General features: G+C 42.6%; 1 protein-coding gene and 1 pseudogene; both read left to right on the top strand.

Moving 5' to 3' along the window:
* LOC117801975 overlaps window positions 1-20969 on the top strand; it is a 222874-nt gene that overhangs the window by 13024 nt on the left and 188881 nt on the right.
* LOC105236447 lies at window positions 18674-19029 on the top strand (annotated as a pseudogene).

Raw genomic sequence — 20969 nt, 5'->3', positions numbered from 1 at the left:
AAGGAGTCTAGGATATTAGTAAAGAGCCTGGGCTTTGGAGAAAGCAGACCTTCAGATGGAGCAGGACATCCCTACTTATTGGTTGATTTGGGCATGTTACTTAATGTCTCTGAGCCTCAATTTCCCCATCTATAAAATATACTTATATTGAAAGCATGTTGAGAAGATGAAGTGAAATCATATATGTAAAGTACAGGGCATATAGGAGGCACTATGTACATGGTTGTTGTGGTAGTTATTGCTATTATTATTTTTGGCTTTATTGGTGGTATGATTTCTGTGTTTACTTAATTATATACTTATTAATGTTTTACCTTGTTCAAAATGTATTTGGGTGGCTCACATACATGGAAGTAAGATAGCCTTGGGGCGCCTGGGTGGTACAGTCGTTAAGCGTCTGCCTTCTGCTCAGGGCATGATCCTGGCGTTCCGGGATCGAGCCCCACATCAGGCTCCATTGCTAGGAGTCTGCTTCTTCCTCTCCCACTCCCCCTGCTTGTGTTCCCTCTCTTGCTGGCTGTCTCTCTCTCTCTCTGTCAAATAAATAAATAAATAAATAAATAAATAAATAAATAAATCAATCTTTAAAAAAAAATAAAAGGAAATAAGATAGCCTGATAAACTGCCAAGAAATAGAAAAGAAAGTGATCTTTCTTGACTTATGACGGGGTTACATCCCGATAAACCCATAGTGGAAGATGAATTTAATACACCTAACCTAGTGACCATCATAGCTAAGCCTAGCCTACCTTAAATAGCTCAGAACACTTACCTTAGCCTACAGTTGGGCAAAATCATCTAACATAAAGCCTATTTTATAACAAAGTGTTGGTTATCTCATATAATTTATTGAATACTGTACTGAAAGTGAAAAATGGGGTAGTTATATGGGTACAGAATGGTTGTTAGTGTATTGGCTGAGCACCCTCGTGGTCACGGGGCTGATTGGGAGCTGTGTGCCTGCCACAGCCCAGCATTGCAAGAGTGTATTGTGTTGCCTACCCCGAGCTCAGGAAAAAGATCAGACTTCAAAATTTGAAGTGTAGTCTCTACTGAATGCATATCACTTTTACACCATTGTAAAGCTGAAAAATCATAGGCTGAACCATTCAAGTTGGGACCAACTGTATGGGGTAAATGGCAGTGGCAGCTGAAGAAGTGATCCCTCTGTGTGTGTGGGGGGGTTGTCTCTGGGAGGGGCAGGTCTGGCTGAGGGTTAGGCTGTGAGACTGGGCCTGGTCACCTATGATCAGGAGGGCTGCCGGCAAAGGCACTGTGACATGTCCTTTATGTCAGGGTAGCAGAAAATCTTGTGGGGGCCAGGGGTTGAGAACAGCAACTCCTGGCCCAGAGAGGAAAAGATGCAGACCTGCATCTTTGGACTCACTTGGTCATCCTTATAGCTTCTATATGTTTCTATTTGGTAAATAGACTGTTCATTAATAGAGGTATGAGTCGTGCAATAAAAATCTGGGAAGAGAATAGAGGTGACATTTGTGTTTGGAAAACTTCTTTTTTCTTTTCTTTTGTCACCTCTGGGCATTGCCAAGACTCTCCAGATCATACCTTTTCTCATTTCTATTTTTCTATTCCTTGATAAGTAAGAAGTTAACTGATAAGGGTTTTAGACATCGCTCCTTCCAGGAAGATTTTGTTTTTGATGGAAGTGGGAGGGGTCTCCTTATGAGGCAAAAGAATAAAACTGTAGTGGCAAGAAAGGGTGATAAACTCTATTGATAAAAGATGGTGAAACTTAAAAAACAAAACACAACACTGCTGTCCCCATGCCCTCAAATCCAATCCTGGAGATCTGCTACTGAAGAAGGTCTAAGTGAGCATTCCAGAACCCAAGGATAAGAGCAGAGTGCAGAATCACAGCTCTGAAATTGACTAGCGGATCACTTAACTTCTCTGTGCCTCAGTTTTCTTATGTGTAAAATGGGTATAACAATAGTATCCACCTCATAGGGTTGCTGGAGGAATAAATGACCTAATAATATAAATGACAATTAGATTTTGGTGGCCAGTGGTGTTTTAATAAAAACAAAGACACCATATTAGTGTAGTTCAGTTTTTGATGACAAAATACTTGAAATTGTACCAGTTGACCACTGGCATGTTGGGGTCCCTCAGAGTTTTAACAAGTGGGGCGGAAGTCATGCAGAACAGAATTAAAATTTGGAAAACAATGTTCTTTTGTGATTCATCAAGTCTGATTAACAGTTGGAATGTGCATGGCATGGATCTTATTTGGTTAATAATGGAAACCAACATTCTCTTGCATTTGGCAATGATACATTGAGGTGTTGGGGATGAGTAGGGCCTGGTTTGATGGCGGGTCCAGCTTTCCCCAGCCTTCTCTTTGACCCTGACCTTCAATTGCTGGATCTTGAACCAGAACACAATTGAAAAAGCATAGTGGTGGGGCACCTGGGTGGCTCAGTCGTTAAGTGTCTGCCTTTGGCTCAGGGCGTGATCCCAGGGTCCCGGAATTGAGCCCCACATCGGGCTCCTTCGCTGGGAGCCTGCTTGTTCCTCTCCCACTCCCCCTGCTTGTGTTCCCTCTCTTGCTGGCTGTCTCTCTCTCTGTCATATAAATAAATAAAATCTTAAAAAAAATGAAAAAGCATAGTGGAGAGTGCCGGGAAACAAACCTCAAAACTGAACTGTGGGACTGGGTTAATCACAGCTTCTGTGAGCTTTGGTTTCTCTATCTCCAAAATGAACACTACAAAACTTCCCTCAGAGGAGGACTAAATGAGGTGATGCACTTGAAATGTTTTGGAAATGATTAAGGATAAATGCAAATGTTCAGTATTGTTTTGTCCTTGAAATGTATTGACTTAATGTTGTTGCCTCTAGAAGCAGCCCAGAAGGGTTCAGTGTCTTGCCCAAGATGAATTAGAGGGAGAATGCAAGGTGCCTTGGGGCTACAACTGGACTGAGTTTAGCAATCACCTCCCACACTTGTCCAGCATGTGGGCTCAAGCGTCTGCGGATCAGGAACACACTTGAGTCTGTGGGGTTTTTGTCTGCTTGGTTGAATTGTAAGGGTCTTTGCTGTATGTCGGATTAGGTTCCATTCATTGTCTAATCACTGGTTAATTTTGTGACTCCATTAAGTTATTTAGATCTTGGCTCTCCCTGTCTTCGAGGGAATTTGATACATAAAGGATTAAAAGTAAAAGCGCTCCTTGGAAGACACTTCCATTCTGGGGGCAGGATAGCATCAAGATTAAGTGCAGACTCCTGAGTTCGATGTTCTGACGCTGACTACCAAGTCACTTAACTTCTCTGTACCTCATTTTTCTCATCTGAAAATTAAGATAACACTGGTAAATTGGGATTGTTGTGTGGATTAAATGACTTAACTAATGTAAAGAGCTTTGAATAGCGCCTGGCCCAGCCAGGTGCTCTGCAAGAGTTAGCTGCTGTAGGGTAGGGCCTGTGCTTTAGGTCTCCTTTGAAGGTAAGATTCCTGCAGGAGAAATCAGTACAGGCCTGTCTGGGACTCTTTGGTCCTTATTTTTCTGCAGTATTGCACTGTAAGGCACTGGTAAGGGGACAATAGGCCGTGTGTTCTGGCAATCTTTGTAAAAATTTGGGAGAAAATGTTTAAAGATAAATTCCTGAATGTCGGGGGTTCTCTATCTCTTCATAGAGCCTGAAAAGCAGATTTGTATTTATATGAACTTGTGGGGAAAGAGGTCATTAGTGGCTAAATTTATGCATACAATGATTTGTTCAGTGGTGCTTGCACCATCTCAGTCAAAATCTCCTCTCATGTTTTAGAATGGAATGAAGCATGAGAGACTATGGACTCTGAGAAACAAACTGAGGACTTCAGAGGGGAGGAGGGTGGGGGAATGGGATTAGACCGGTGATGGGTAGTAAGGAGGGCACGTATTGCATGGTACTGGGTGTTACACGCAACTAATGAATCATTGAACTTTACATCAAAAACCAGGGATGTACTGTATGGTGACTAACATAATAAAAAAACACTAAAAAAAAAAAGAATGGTTGGACAAGGTCATGCTATAGGGTTGGTCAGTTAGTCTACTTTTATTCATAGAGTCTCTTCCCAAGGCTGAAAGGATTGCTGTCTGTTTTCTGACCTGTTCTTCAAAGTTCAGTACACGCATATATGTGGAAAATCTGGAGGGATACCCATTAAGCTGTTAACAGTTATTATAGGAGAGGAGGCGAAGAGTGAATTTCCGTTTCAACTGTATAAACTTCAATATTGTTTAAATATGAAAATGAAAATGCATTAATGTATCACCTGTATAATTATTTTGTTTCTTGCTTATTAGTTGTCCTTAGTATCTGAGGGTGACCATCACACCAGCCCATGTGCTCACCAACCCCACCCTCGCCCTTCCTTCCTTCCCACCCGCCTCTTGTTCTGTTGAGGCTATGTGTTGCTGGTCCTCTGAGTATTTAGTGAAGGGGCTGTGATGGGATGAGGGATGGGGAAGTGGGGATGACTCCCAACCATGGGGGTCAGCTTCCTTTACCTACTTATTGAGATGAGTCAAAGCAGTGTGATGCTGTCTATACCCTTTACCATGGTGGGACCCTCCTACCCCAGTGTTTGAGGAAGTGTTTGCTAGTTTGTTATAGCAAATGAGATAACTCTGGAAAATCTCTTATGTGGTCAGGAAAATACTTAATAAATGATCGTTGTTTAACCATGATGATGATGATGATGATGATGATGAAGATGTTGATGTTGTTGTTGCTATGTTTCCGTTCAGCTTACTAGCTCTGGAGTTTTTACCAGAAGGGCTCCCCTTCCTGACCCTGGAATTCCATGTCGTAGCAAGAGAATTTAGTTCAAACTGAGCACCATGTTGAGTCTCTGTCCCTCCAGTTTCTTCATGGGGCAAAAGAGTGTGCGGGGTTCCTGGTCTGCTGCTGAGGGATGGTTAGGAGTACAGAGGTGGGGAAAGCTGCCCTTCTCCCTAAAAATTTCTTTCCAGGTTTAGGGCTACTTCTTTGGCCTTATCTATAATGCAAGGTGTCAGAGACTGATCCTTTTTCACTGGGGCAAGGACAAATTTTTTACACTTTGGGGAGGGGGAAGAAGGGTGTAAACCCTCATATACCTCCCACCTCCCTGTGTCTCCCCCCGTGTGAGCCCCAGTTTTCTGTCCCTCTTTCTCCCAGGGAGCACTGGGCACAAGATGTCAAAGGACAAGGAGGCTGCAGAAGGCTGCAGAAATTGAGCCTGTTAAAATAACTTACCAATTCAACAGTATTTTCCCAGGAAGCCCAGATCTTATACCTTGTTCCGAGAAAAGTTACCTCCACCTCCCCTTGTCTCAGTTTATTCATTTGGAACATTGAAGAAGTCAAATAGAGGCTGGAGGGGTAGGGGCATTGGTTTGCAAAGTTGTACCCGGGGCAAATTTTTATACCTGTCCTGCCTCCCTCACAGTGTTATTTGAGGCTTAACTGGATTAACGAATGTGGCTGTATAAAGCAGAATGTATGTAAATATAAGATAGTAATCAATGAAAAATAAGGTTTATTTGCTTTAAATAAGTTCTTCAAATAAATGTCTTCCTGGAGGTCAAATGCTATAGTGTAGTATTACCGTGATAGGTAGATGTGGATAAAAAGAGGCTATTTTGCTCTGGGCCACTGTTTTCCGGAGGTGTTCCGAGAACCTTAAGCACAGAAGATGTTTCTTTGAAAAGAGACTTGCATGTATTTGTGTGTGTGTGTGTGTGTGTGTATGTATGTATTTGTGTGATTAAATGTTTGGGAAACAATACATACAAATTTGAAAGGAGGGGAGCTATAAAGATGAATTCATATATTGAAGGAGAATATAAATAATAAATTGTACAATTATTAAAAATGCTGACAAATGCTACAAACATGATAGAATCTAGAAACTAATATAATTTTTGTTTATTAATTACTTGAGATATTTCTATGATATTTTTCTTCTTTATTTTATGGCTACACATTCTTTGTTTACCTCTTCAGACGACAATAATTTCATAATTTTTTTTTTTGTGTGTGAAAGATTTTATTTATTTATTCGACAGAGATAGAGACAGCCAGCGAGAGAGGGAACACAAGCAAGGGGAGTGGGAGAGGAAGAAGCAGGCTCATAGCGGAAGAGCCTGATGTGGGGCCCGATCCCACAACGCCGGGATCACACCCTGAGCCAAAGGCAGACGCCCAACCACTGTGCCAACCAGGTGCCCCAATTTCATAATATTTTTGACTGAGAGAATAGAAAGATAATTTAGTTTTTCTCTAACATGGTTGATAGAAATTTGTCTTACTATTGATAATTAAGAAAATGTCAACTTTGCCCCTTATTGTAATGTCATGCAAATTTTTAGGTTGTTGACAAATTTGGGACAACCTCTATCAAGTTTCCGTTGTGTGTGAACTGCAAGATTTCTGGATGTTTCAAGTTTTCTGATGTAGTATCTCATCTGACTCTTTACATTGGTAACTCTCAGTAACCTACCCAGGTCTTGGAAAGACCCTGTCTAGTGAGGGGCCCCGATACTTACGCTTTATTCACTTCAAGGTAAATTTACCCCTTCCCACGCCCCAAGTATTTATTTGGAAAAATTTCAAACCTAAGGAGAAGTCGAAAGACTAGCACAATAAACACTTGTATACCATTAACCAAGATACACCAATGAACATTTTGCTACATTTACTTTACTTCTCTCTTTCTCAATCTTTACTTTTCCCTCTTCCCCATCTATACACATACACACACACACACACACACACACACACACACACACACACACACTTCAGACTATATCTTCTAGGAACTGGTCATTTTTCTACATAACTACAATACCATTTCCATGTTAAATAAATGTAACATAGATATAATAATATGTAATGTGTACTCCATACCACATTTACATGTCCCCTATTCCATCTAAAGAGTTTTTTTTTTTTTAAAGATTTTATTTATTTATTTGACAGAGAGAGAGACAGCCAGCGAGAGAGGGAACACAAGCAGGGGAGTGGGAGAGGAAGAAGCAGGCTCCCAGCCGAAGAGCCCGATGTGGGGCTCGATGTGGGGCTCGATCCCAGAACGCTGAGATCATGGCCTGAGCCTAAGGCAGATGCTTAACGACTGAGCCACGCAGGTGCCCCTAAAGAGTCCTTATAACCTTTTACTCCCCTCTCTTCCCCTTTCCTTCCCTTTCTTCTTCTTTCCTTCTCTCTCACTTCCTCCCTCCATTGTTCTTTCTTACAGCTCCTTTATCCTTGTGTCATGTCTCTGTTAATTTTTGTGTACTACCCCACTTTCTGGATCAAGATATTCCATGATCACGTTGTACTTTTTAGCCTCAGACCTAGAATCAGTCATTTACCCCAAGGAATCTTGGTTGAAGGATCCCTTACAAAAAGAAAATACCTGTTAACATCTGGTTGTTGTTAGGACATCACACTCTGTAGGGTGAATACCATCCTGTTGAATCTGAATCCTTGTGCCTTTCTCCTCTCTTTTGTGAGTCAAGTCCTTAGGCTTGGTACTTAAGTAGCAGGGAAGCCACTGGTGTCCATGATAAGTGGAGACTTTTTGTCAGGTATTAAACAGATGCAACTTGCTCCAAGGAATAAAGCTGAACCTACACACCTCTTAACCTTCTCTTGTCTATTCCTACTGTAGTTGGTGGAATGAGAGGAGGGGAAGGTAGACCAGAGAGACAGCCTATAAAGGAGGATGAGGTTTCTGGAAGTTTTCTATATCCAAACACTCCCCCTCCACCACAATGGCCAAGCCATTGTTTAAGGTCCTATCTGGTATTATCTCTTACAGCTTCAGTATCATGTGTTTGGAAATCTTGGGAGTCAGTCATGAAGAACAACAAGAAGCTTTGCCAAGGCCCCTAGCTAAGAGTTTAGATATTTTCCAGGAAGAGCAAAAATTTCCCCCTAGAATCCCTGAGAGGACAGCTTTGGAAACCCGAGAACACACCCTGAGCTAAGGAGAGCCAGCAGGCCTGGGCCCTATGGGGGCAGCTAAGGTGGTACAACCAGGGTGACTTACATGGACTTCTTCCCTAGAGTCACTTCAGAGTCGTTAATAAGTTTCTTTGGAGAGCTGTCCTTTGAAAGAGCTCCTAGTGTGGGGCTGATTCTATAAAGGTGGTGCTACCCAGAAATCAGAGGGTCAAATGAGCTGGCTGAGGAGGTAAGAAACCCTGGGGATGCCATGCAGGTATTTACTGGCATGCCCAGGAGAGGCCGTAGGGAGGCACTGATTCAGTGGGAGTGGAGGTGGTTACTGCTGAGAGCTGTCAGGTGCAGGGACAGGACAGGAGAAGCCGCTCCAGCTGCTGCCACAGTTAAGAGCTTACACTGAGACCAAGGACCCTGGCTGGAAGCCCTTCTACTGGAAGCAGAATTTCCCATTTTTATTCTGCCTGGGCAAGTGGTTAAGGGAGAAAAAGAGTTTTGTTGCTGTGGCTTCTATGGGGGAAGGTTAGCCCAAGACGTCATTAAAGGTAGAATTATGACCACTTAGCAACAAACTCACAGCACAAGTTGATATCCTCTGAGGAGAGTTGTGCTCCCCACTTCTGCCTAGCCTCCAGTTGTAACTTCTTTTCCTTTAGCTCTCTGGGGCAGCGGGATGTGGCAAGAATCTACAGACCTGAATAAAGCTTCTAACTCTGCTGCCAATGGGTTATGTGTCTTGGGCAACTTCTCTGCGGCTCGGAAGATATTGGACTACATCACTGTTTCTCCAAGTGCCTTGTGGGGGCCACCTGTTACGTGTGTGTGTGTTTCTGGGTGGCTTCCAGTCCCCTTATACCAAAGCAGAGTCTCTGGGACTGGGTCACAGGCTCTTCTGATGATTTGGTGACCACCACTAGGCTAAAGAGTCCTAGTTGTCCTTCCAATTTGATATCTCTTTTCAGTTAAATTTTCTCCAATGTGATCTCCTCACCTACAAACCAGGAGACTGGATAAGATGACTTTTTTGCCTTTTTTTTTTTTTTCAATTAGCAAAATGAAGCCTTCTGTGGAAGTCCAGTGAGGTAGAAGTGCAGCTGCTCTAGTTGAAGAGGAAGTTGGGGCCCCAAAGCTTTCCCAGAAGCCCCACCCCTCACCTTCCTCCACCCCTCCTCAATGGCCCCTGAAGGGAGCTCTGGGTTTTTACGAACAGATTCCATCTGGAATAAAAAAACAGAGGTCTAAAACATTTTCCTCACTTTAAACGTGCAAATACAGGCAGAAAATCAATTTGGAATCCTGCATGGAATGCATTTGTGAGTGCTGGTATAGGAGGCACAGGAAGTGCCTTCAGCATGATGTGTTTAGATAGCTGGAGAGGAGAGCCATTGAAAGGTTCCAGAATCATTAGGACCAAGTCTAAGTGAACCAGATAAACCCAAGTCCTGGGCCTTGGCTATAGGAAGTTAATGGAGCCCCAGAGTCCAGGTCTGAACACATCCTCAGTACCTTCTAAAGGCTTCATGATTTCTGTTCTGCTTACCACAGGTCCACACTGATACTGTGTAGAATGGCTGTAGGCTTCCTAGAAAATATGAGCAGTCTGGTGGTTTTGAGGTCTGTCCTATCCAACGTTTGTCTTAGAAGAGGTTTCATTCATTCAATTTTTGCACAAGATTCGTAAGGACTATGAGAATGCTACATAGAACCTTGTGCTTCTAGAAGGTTTAAATTTTCCAAAAACACCCTATGATCTCATATGATCCTCAGAACAACTCAGAAAAATAGGCAGAGTAGGCATTAGGTTCATTTTTCAAATGGGCAAGCAGAAGCCTAGAAGTGGCAAGTGAATTGCTCGTAGACACATGGCTGGCATTTGATGAGACCAGGACTGGATTTCCTGATTCTGCTAAGTCAGCCCCAGAAGCCCAGTTGTGTCAGGATAATGTAGGTGCCTAGAAAAGAGTTTTGTTGCTATGGCTTCTATGGGGGAAGTTTAGCCCAAGGCATCATTAAAGGTGGAATTATGACCACTTAGCAACAAACTCACAGCACAAGTTGATATCCTCTGAGGAGAGTTGTGCTCCCCACTCCTGCCTGGCCTCCAGTTGTAACCGCTTTTCCTTTAGCTCTCTGGGGCAGCGGGATGTGGCAAGAATCTACAGACCTGAATAAAGCTTCTAACTCTGCTGCCAACGGGTTATGTGTCTTGGGCAACTTCTCTGCGGCTCAGAAGATATTGGACTACATCACTGTTTCTCCAAGTGCCTTGTGGGGGCCACCTGTTACGTGTGTGTGTGTGTGTGTGTGTGTGTGTTTCTGGGTGGCTTCCAGTCCCCTTATACCAAAGCAGAGTCTCTGGGACTGGGTCACAGGCTCTTCTGATGATTTGGTGACCACCACTAGGCTAAAGAGTCCTAGTTGTCCTTCCAATTTGATATTTCTTTTCAGCAATAACCCTTTGCCTTGACCCTGGGAGGGCTGAGGTTTCTGTAGGGAGGAGGTACACTTGATTTAACTGTAGATTTAAAAATCTGTTTCGGGGAATGACTTAGAAGAACCTGAGAGTATAAGGGGGAAGTTACTGAGCAGGTGGTACAGGTTAGTGTGTGGTGTGAGATGTTCTTTGTGCTTGTTTCAGGAACTGATGTAAGTTCTTAAACTATGCTCATGCCAAACAAAAGTATGAGGACTATCTTGCCTCTTATTTATCACTGTTCTGGGAGATGTCTCTTCCTGTTCTTCTCTGGCTAGCTCTCTTAATTCAGCTGCTGTCTAGGGCTTACACCCAGAAGAAGAGCTAAATTCTAAATTCTTCCTTCCATTTTCCTGGGAAGACTTACTAAAATGACTTACAATGTTGACCAAAGAAGTGAGACCAGAAGCACTGAGATGAGGAAGGAGGCCAGTAAAAGAGTCACATTTTAAAATATGTGCAATACTTATTGTAATTGTTTTGTGCACCCTTATGGTGTGTTAAAAGATTTCACAATTTATAAGGTCTGGCTTCCAAACTGAATATGATATTGTCTTGTACTCAGGTTGCATATAAAAGTAGCTGTAACAGCTTAAAGAGCTAGTCTTAGGAGTAGACTCATGGACCAACATTATGCTTTATGCTTATGAGCTTGAATTTGGATATTTTAATACACTGGGGTTGATAAAGTCATCAAAAGTGTCATGGCAAGAAGCCAAATCCTAAAGGGAGGCCATTGTCTTAAAAAAGGATTAGCATTTATAGCTTATATGAGAACATAAGTTCTGCTCACCCAAGACTACAGAAAAGGTGGTTTTGTGATACAGAAATGTGCGACCTATATGAATTGATATGAAGTACAAAGAGTGTAGCCAAGTGAGTGAGACATCTTGCTGAATAAACTTATAGTTATCCAAGTTTTCCTTGTATAATTTAGAAATTTATTTATTGTTAGCTAATGCCTGTAGATTATTACCAGATGCCTGTGAGATAAATTTTAGGTATACTCTATTCTGTAGGGTCCAGAAGACATTAGTTTGGATTAAGAAGTGGGCATGATCTGGAACAATGAGAGTTACCATTTGGAAAAAAGAAATAAGATTGTCCCCGGCCAATGATGCTTTTATTCTCATTCTTCTGAATTCCTCAAAGATCATGCATGTGAATCCAGGGCCAAAGCTGCAAGTCGTTTCAGTATCCTGAGATCTTATTCGACAGAGCCAAGGAGATTCAAGTTTATTTTAAATTGTGAGGCTCATATTCCCAGCCCCTTATCTCTCCTATGTTGCCATTCCATTGTCCACCCACGAGCAGTCTCCCTGCAGCTGACAACCCAATAGCCAGCCAACTGGATGCCAGCATCTGTGGGTAAGCAGACTTCTGATATGCCAGTCCACAGTTTCAGCTCCTGCTGCTTTCTCCCATTCAGTGAGTATAATGAACTAAACTGTTCAGGTGGAATGAAAATTTCTAGAAAGAGGAGAGTTAACTTGAGTTCATGGAAAAGTCTGCAGAAGGGGAAGCTCTTGGAGATGTGCTCTAGTGGTAAGAGCAATAGTATGGGGTGATGTTTATCTTGCCGGGGTTGCTATTTCCACGTGGAACATCTTAATTTGGGTTTAATGTGGTTAAAATATTTTGTATATTACTCTTCTTTTTTTCAAAATTATAGCTATTTAAAAAAAAATAGTTCTTAAAAATTTGCTGGGTTTTCCATTTATTTATTTATTTATTAAGATTTTATTTATTTATTTAACAGAGACAGCCAGTGAGAGAGGGAACACAAGCAGGGGGAGTGGGAGAGGAAGAAGCAGGCTCCTAGCGGAGGAGCCCAATGTGGGGCTCGATCCCAGAATGCCGGGATCATGCCCTGAGCCGAAGGCAGATGCTAACGACTGTGCCACCCAGGCGCCCCTATTTTTTAAATTATAAAGGACACATAGCATTACTGATAGTTTGAGAAAGATAAGGGAAAATAATCATTCATAATCCCTAATGCAGTTATCTTTGTTTATTCCCTTCCAGTCTTTTTTTTATAAGTATGCTTTTATCTAGTTGTAACCACAGTGCAATACAATTTCTAGTCCCTTTCCCACTTAGCATGTGTCACTTGCATTTTCCATGTTGCTGTATGGTCTTTATCCTCCTAATGGTGGTATGATGGTCCATTGTAGTGTATCATAATTTACTTACCCATTTACGTGTTGTTATCATTTTGATTGCTTCCAATTCCCCACTGTTATAAAGCATATTGTGATAGGCATCTTTGTGCATATTGTTTTCCCATATTTTTGTTATTTGTTGCATTTTTTTAAGTATCATTCAGGATCTAAGATATTTACTCAACAGTGGGAATCACATTTGAAGCTAATGGGGAAATGGGGTATTATTTAACAATTACGCTGGGAAAACAGGGCATCATTTAACAATTTGTTGGGTCTTCACTATTCTATAAATGGTGGGGGAACATGTAGCATTATGGTATTGGCACAATCATAGGTGTTAAGATACCTTAAAATTACCTCTGGTTTATTCAGAGGTCTTGGGGTGTTGTTAGGACTCTTAGCAACATGATTAAGTACTTTAGTGGTGGTCTTCATTGCAATTTCAGAACCATATGCAGATACACAAGAAGCAATGTAGAAGGGTGACAAAATATCAGCATATTTTTGGTCAATATCCTGCAGGAAGGATACGAATGCGTGCTATCCTATTTATCTGAACTTCACTTAAAGTGTGGGTTTTGTGGTTGTAAAGCAATACCATTCTTGTCATGTTCAATGTCAACAATATGGCCCTTAGTGAGTGTCCAAATGGAGGCTGTGATCCTTTGCTTAATACTCCCGAGGCATTGAATGTATTGGTCACTCACATGCCAAGTACAGGCTTGTAATTACAGTGACATTCTTGACGTTTTCTTCAGCATTGCAAAAGTTTTCTTTAATGAAATGTGCTTAAGACTAACTGGAACACTTTTTCTGTCTATCTCTGTTTTCTTGACTCCTGAACTTCATTTCCTCAGTGTGAAAATGAAAGGGTAAGTTTTGGGAGGCAAGAAACTAGGGTTCACATTGGTGGGTCTCTGCGAGCTAATAGGGAAGAAAAATAAGCATTGCATTTTTTTAAATGGGGGAAAAATCAGGAAAAAGGCATGCATAAAGGATTTATCCTTTCCATGAAAACATTGATTAATGAAATCTAGTATGAACGGGGTGTCACACCCTTTAAATATTAGATTTCATTACTTAGTGGATGGTAGGGTTCTGAAAAGGGACATTCTGCCTCTGCTGGCTTTTTACAGACACAAGTGTTTCATGCCCTTGCAGTGATCAAGGATGACAATGCCTCGGGTAACCGAATCACTGGATGGGGTGAAACATTGTGCTGGACAGATGTGTTGTCAGGAAAGGGCTTTTGCTGATAAAAGGGACAGCTGCCCTCAGGATGGGGTGGGGTGGGGGGAGTCAAGCAAGAGGGAAGGAAGTATGCAAGGGAAGGTGACCCAACCACACGAAGCTGGTCTCTCGAGCCCCCCAGCTGGGAAACTCCACCAGCTTGCTAGCTCTTCCGGTTCTAGCAGAGCTGGCCAGACATCTGGCCTCTGTTCTAATTAAAGTGGGCAACCAATTTGGTGGCTGCAGTGAGGGAAACAGCAGCAAAATCCTGATGGCCGTAGGGTCACAAGAAGGCCCTACATAACTCTCTGAGACTGAGGCTTTACCAAATTATATCCATTTCCTAAGGGCCATTCAGTTCAATTCCTCTTAGCTTTATTGAGTGCCAGCTATTTACAAAGCCCAGACCTGGCCCTCAGGAAGCCCTTGTTTATTGGGGAAGGAGGACAAGGGGACAGCTGACTGCAGTATCAAGAGAAATGAATTAAACACCACATTAGGGACACACGCAGGGTACTGCAGGAGTGTAGCAGAGGGAGCAATCTATTCTTATTGAGAGAATCTGGGAAGGCCTTCTCGGGGAGTTGACATTTGTTCTGAACTTGCGATTTTGAAGTTAGGTTCTAGGCAAACATTCTGGAGCGTGGCCATGATCAGAGAAACAAATTCCCTGAATGGAATTTCCCACCCAGATTTCTCCCTGAACTGAGACAAAAGACTCATTCTAGTATAGTCACAGAATTTCTCACATCTCATGGGTGGCGGCTCAAAGCTCTGTGACCTCTAAGACTGGGGTTTAGACAGAGGCAACAAACCAAGAGTGTGGCTTTCCACCCGACTCGAATTTTGGCAAGGATCAGTTCGCTGCCTCAGTATCTGGCTTATGTTTATGCCCCAAACAATGCATAAGGTAACCTCTTACTATCAGGAATAATTAAGCCCGATCTTCCCAGGTTATCTCCTGCTAGGTAGTTAACCTTATCTCCTGCTAGGTAGTTAACCTGTACTTGGCTCTGTTGGTGGCATTGGCTACACGCAAAGTGAGAGCTGCCCATCTCCATGTAAATGAGCCAGTTGGAGCTTATTTGTTAACTATTTTCTTTCCCTTCATTGTCCCCTCTGATATTCCTCTTCCATCCCCCTCTTCTCTCCAAGTGCCCAATGATTGGTTGGCAAGACTGTGCCAGGGATCCAAAAAACTCTGATTTGATCTTTGTTACTGAAGGCGAAATGATCTGCTATGTATATTTTATAAGAAAATCTGCTTTGTTTATAACTCTACAGTCAGCCCTCCTGACCACCCCCCTCCGTCCCTGCCTAATAAGCTCATGTCAGAGCTCTGAAGTAAGTTTGCTATAATGGTAGCCTAAAGGACGTATTTTATAAAAATGAAAAATGAACATATTATTTATATATCAATAGTGTAAAAAACATTGATCAATGCAAGCAGCCTGATGTTTTGTTTCTCTGTTTCCCCTCCAACCTTCTTTTCCCTTCCCCTGATTTCCCCTCCCTTCTTGCCCCAGGAGCCTGTGACACACCTAACATTTAAGAAAGAGAGTTCTAGCCTGTCCTGGTCAGTTTGTGCTGGGATTCAGTGTTTAATACAGAGCCTTCAACGGCTGAGCCTCCAAAATGACTCTCTGACAGCCAGCCATTAATTACCATCATCCGCGTCTAATTCATTCATCCCTCTCCCTCTCATGTAGAGGGACAGCTAGGGCTGAGGGCACTCAGGGAAATGTAGGCATGATTCCATGTTCTTTATGCAGAGAGGGCTGCCGGAGACTTTGTTGGATGCAGGGGCTTTAATTGAATTGGCTTGCCAATAAAGCTGTTGTCATTCAGTAAGTGAATTTGTTGTACTACTCGAACCACAGCTGCTGCAGACAGCCCGGAATTTCCTGAAGGCAAGCCAGACCCTGGGCTTGCCTGGGTTCAGCCTTTTTGATTGATCTCAAAGGCCAGGCAACGTGTGTCCTCCCTCCCTCCCTGTGCCCCCTCACCGGTGGGGCTTGGTTTTGGTACCCATTTGAATGGCAGGGAGTTGCAGAGGCAGGATTGAGCAGGAACCTGGTGAGCCAGTGGGTGTGACCTTAGGGGGTATTGTAGGGAACAGGGAACCCATAGGAATGTTAGAGATATAATTGGAGGGTAGGAAAGCCTTGCCTACCACAATTGGGTATTTTTTCAGTCCCTAGATAGCTGCTGCCCTGGGCTTCATCAACCTGGTCGTAAGAGGTTACCGCTTCCCATTGTAAAAAAGAAATTGAGAATATGATAGTTAATATATTTGTAGAGCCTTGTTTAAGAGGTCAGGTGGTATTAAGGAAATACCACAACAGTAGAATTGGCATTTGTTGTTGGGAGATTGTTGGGCCAGAAATGCTCTACCGCCCCGCACAGTTTATAAAACATCGCAAGATTGGCAGGTTGAATGATTTATGATGGCTTTAAAGTAACATCAAGATTAAGGAAAGTTTTTCAAGGGACTGCAGAACCATTTTTATTTTCTGTGTCCAAGTGCATGCATGTAGTGGGCTCAACTGAATGAGTGTAGGACCTGCAGGCAGATTTTCATGTTTTTGGTCTCTTTACAACTTACACAGATGGAGATCTCTCATTGAGCTCTTCTTTCAAGGGATTCCCTTGTAATTTGGAATTCTCTGACCAGTGCCCAGACCTTTTCAGGGAGCCTACTCTCCAATTGTAGAGAGTTCATAGAACAGAAGGATCTCTAGTCTGCTTTCAATTATTCAAGAACAGAGGATTTTCCAGCTCTTGACACCTATTCTCCATAGTGTACCTACCTGTTGGCCATTTCATTGGACCTTCACCAGGAAGTTAGAGGGAAAAAACCCTCTAAGTCAAATTTGGTTTTTGTTTGAGTCCTGAAATTCTGACAACTCAGAAACTCTTTAAATTAAACCTATGTATTGTCCCCATTCTTGGCCTGACAAGTGAGAACTGAATTGATCTGTCACACACATGGATCTAAGATTATAAGGAAAAAAAGATGGTGGTGCCTGGGTGAAAAAGACTTTGGGACTGTCTGTCAACATGAATACATGGAGCGAGAGAGGGTGAGGTGGAGTGTATATGGGCTCACGTGTGTGTGTACATGTGTGTGAGAGAGCGAGCAACTGAGAGAGAGAGAGAGGTTACTCTGATGTCTGACTTGGGGTGAAATAGAGAAAACAGTGCTTCTAATTCTAATCAGTAAATCTATTGACCATAACTTTCCCTAGTATAATCATGCCTTGTAGGCTCTTCCCCCAAATTAAATCATGTCAGAAGATGTGATCATGGAAATATAATAATTACAGTTTTGTTTCATGGAGGTGGATTGAACTACAAATCAAATTTAAGGTCCATTTTCTGAAGTTTCAATTTTATGCTTTTTTTTTTTTTTAAAGATCCTATTCATTTATTTGAGACAGAATGGGAGATAGTGTGAGCACAAGTCTGGGGGAAGGGCAGAGAGAGAGGGAGAAGCAGACTCCCTGTTAAGCAGGGCGCCCCATGCGGGGCTTGACCCCAGGACCCCAGGACCTGAGCCGAAGGCAGATGCTTAACTGACTGAGCCACCCAGGTGCCCCAAATTTATGCTTTTAACCAAATTGGTTAACTCTTGAAGTCATAATTAAATTTTTCTCTTTTCAAATGAGAAGCTTATCTGTCCAAGCCACAGATGTTCTGAAATGGTGAGAAAAAGACAAAACAAATTAAAGATATTCCTCCATATGACACAAGTATGCCTCCTGAGGAAAGGATTTTGGTGGCTGCTCTTCTCTGTTCCCATCACCTGGACTCTTCCCACACTTCCTATTCTCTGTCTTCTGGGTTTTGCATCCTCCCTGCTCCTTTTCCCCCCCCGCCCCCCGACTTCCTACTTTGTCTTTCTCCCGTATCTCTCAATCTTTTCCTCCCGGTCTCATCCCATCACATATCAAATTATCTAAGAATAGTATTAAAATTTTAAATGGTCTTGTCTTTACATATGTGATTTCCTTAACCTGTTTCCCCAAATGATTATTCCTTCTTCATTCATGTTGGGAGGTTTGCACAATTTGTACCCAGTGAAGAGGCTAGCAGGACCCTGGTGATTACTCCCAGATGCTACTTTCCACTAGCTACCATCTTGGTTGGAAGTCTTAGATCTGTGTTGAACTTTCTAAGGTAATAAATTCAGGGGAACTCAGCTGAGACCAAACCATAATATTCTTCATTTTGGGTTTCTGCTTTTCATAATGAGTGCCTTTTTGTACTTTTCTTTGATAAGTGGAATTAACGTCTCCACATGAACTGGAAATGCTAAGTTGACTATGACTATGGTGTCTTGAGGATTTTGCGTCTTGCTCTGACACCTTCAGTGACTTCATCAGAATTTAGGTGTATTAAGAGATGAAGGAGCTTGGCTTTTATGTATCAAGTTCTCAAGGTGTTCTCAGAATACGTTCCTAAGCCAAGTTCTGATGGTCCTCAAGGAAGAAAATTTTCCATGTGCCAAATGAACACACTTCAGTGTGAAACCTCATGACAAGCCAGCATAATATTTTAATCATTTTCTATCAGTGGCTATGGAAAATGGTTGTGGAAAAAATATAATCAGTGTCCTTTATTCTCCCCCTCCTTTGGTAAGCATTATTTTCACTTCTCTTTCCAAGATTCAGAATTCTACTTTGGTTCCCCTGTTGCTTTTCTTCTCAAAGCAGGGTATGTGGGGTGAGGTGGTGGTATGCTGGATATACCTTGGGGCTGTAGGATCAGCATGGTGATTTTCCTGGAGCATTTGCTTTACTTCAGAATTTTGGAGGAAGTGTTGCTGTTTGTAGTGGGCCCGATGGCTTCAAAGTTACTTCGTGGAGTTGGAGCGCTGGCATCGCAGGCCCTAAGGGCCCGTGGTCCCAATGGAGTCACCATGGTGTTCCTACTGATGATGAGCAGGTGCCTGGACTGGAGAGGGAGGTCTTGATGGCTGCATGGAAGGGACTGGACCCGTGCAATGCAATATGCTAGCCCCTAAAGGCAGCTTCAGGTACCAAGGAAGACCCTCATTTAGTCCCATCTATCACCAACAAGTAAATAGTGGGCTGCATCTTTGAAGAGGACAATACTGCTGTCATCTGGTTCTGGATGCACAAAGGCGAGACCCAGTGGTGCCCTAGTTTTGGAACCCATTGGAAGCTGGCTCACTGAGCCTTTGCACTAACTTACTCAAAATGTGCTTAACGTTTCTTCTCTCCAATAAAGACTAGCTATTGCATTGGCTCCTTCTCCCATTAAAAAAAAGAAAAAGAATTTTTGAGGAGAAGTTAATTAATGGAAAGATTATTATTACATTATGGAGTTGAAATTGACATTCATTTTAAATAAATTACAGAATTCACATTAATTTTATTTATTTATTTATTTATTTATTTTTAAAAAATTTTATTTATTTATTTGACAGAGATAGAGACAGCCAGCAAGAGAGGGAACACAAGCAGGGAGAGTGGGAGAGGAAGAAGCAGGCTCATAGCAAGGAGCCTGATGAGGGGCTCGATCCCGTAACGCCAGGATCACGCCCTGAGCTGAAGGCAGATGCTTAACCGCTGTGCCACCCAGGCGCCCCAGAATTCACATTAATTTTAAATCAGGAAACTTCAAACTTCTGCTTGGGATTCTTTATATCAACCTCCATCTTCGGGTTGCCAGAAGTGTGATTTCACTTTTCTCTGAGTGTAGGGTGGGAAATCACATGACCCTTGAACCAATCACCCTACTGAGTTTCTTAACAGAGCTGAGAAAGATTTGTCTGTGAATTTTAATATCTTTAGAGTATGGATCTTATTGTATGTATAATGTCAAATTCAGTCACCCCTAATAATGGTGCTAGATATTAGTAGTTGTATTATATGCAGGTGTAAGAAGGAGCAAGACTTCAGTCAGTTTTAACTCTTTGTGGTTTATGATAATGTCTGGATGTGCATATAGTCAATCCATAGTCATTTGAAGACTTGTCATTTGTTTTTGTTTTTTGTTTTTTTTAAAGATTTTATTTATTTATTTGACAGAGAGGGAGATAGCCAGAGAGAAAGGGAACACAAGCAGGGGGAGTGGGAGAGGAAGAAGCAGGCTCCCAGGAGAGGAGCCTGATGTGGGGCTCGATCCCAGAACTCCGGAATCACGCCCTGAGCCGAAGGCAGACGCTTAACGACTGAGCCACCCAGGCGCCCCAAGACTTGTCATTTGTATGTCGATTATCTCAGCTTCTTATGTTCCAAATTTCCACTTATTAGCTCTTGGGGGTTTCTTCCCATTAAATTAGTTGTGATGAGTTGAAAAGCCATTTAACCAGGATTCTAAACATGAAATCTTACATCAGGCTCAAGGGAAATATGTAGAGTGGGCACTCTTGGCAAAGACATCCTGTTGATTTCCACAGGGCTTTGGCCCCAGGCCCCGATATGAAACTCCCGTTCTTGCTGAAATCTGCCACACCAAGCATGGTACACATGGGCTCCGTTAGCACTTCCGGTTGAAGGCCTGGCCCAAAAGTAGGCTAGTAATGTCCTTAGCCCCGTAGCCCCATGCTCTGAGCTTGATCTTTCAATTTTGCCTTTTGAGATGGGAAAAAGCACGGATCCTCAAGGAAGAACCAGTGAAGAGGAAATTTCTCTGTAAGGCTACAGTGGAATTGACCTAAGATGCCCACCTTGGCCAACCCACTAAGGTAATGGTCCCGGGCTCAGTGACATGGGAGTGCTAAGAGAGAGAAGTATGAACAGATGAAAACAGAAAGAGCGCCAGACCCGGACATTCCATGCTTCTTTACCCTTCTCTCCTCACAGGGAGAAGTGTGGGAATGTGAGAAAGGAACAATTCAGGTGGTGAGGCAGCTAGTATGGAGCAGGATCAGGAGGGAAGTTTAGCAGAAGATGCTGTCACGTTTCTCCTGATGGCTGAAGTGTGGGACTAGCATTTTGTCCCCACCAAAGGAAGGCCACTGCTGAGAGAGGCAATGAAATTACTTACATTGCCTCCTTTCTATTGTTGTTCTTTTTCAGGTCTTAGGTGTGGTAAAATGGCATATCAGTGGAAGATGCATTGTGTCCAAGGGTGGCATTGGACTATGTGCGGGCTTTCCTCGCGTGGCA

The sequence above is a fragment of the Ailuropoda melanoleuca genome, chromosome 4 (assembly GCF_002007445.2).
Source record: "Ailuropoda melanoleuca isolate Jingjing chromosome 4, ASM200744v2, whole genome shotgun sequence".
In the NCBI taxonomy this organism is placed as follows: domain Eukaryota; kingdom Metazoa; phylum Chordata; class Mammalia; order Carnivora; family Ursidae; genus Ailuropoda; species Ailuropoda melanoleuca.
This window is presented reverse-complemented; position numbering and strand designations above follow the sequence as displayed.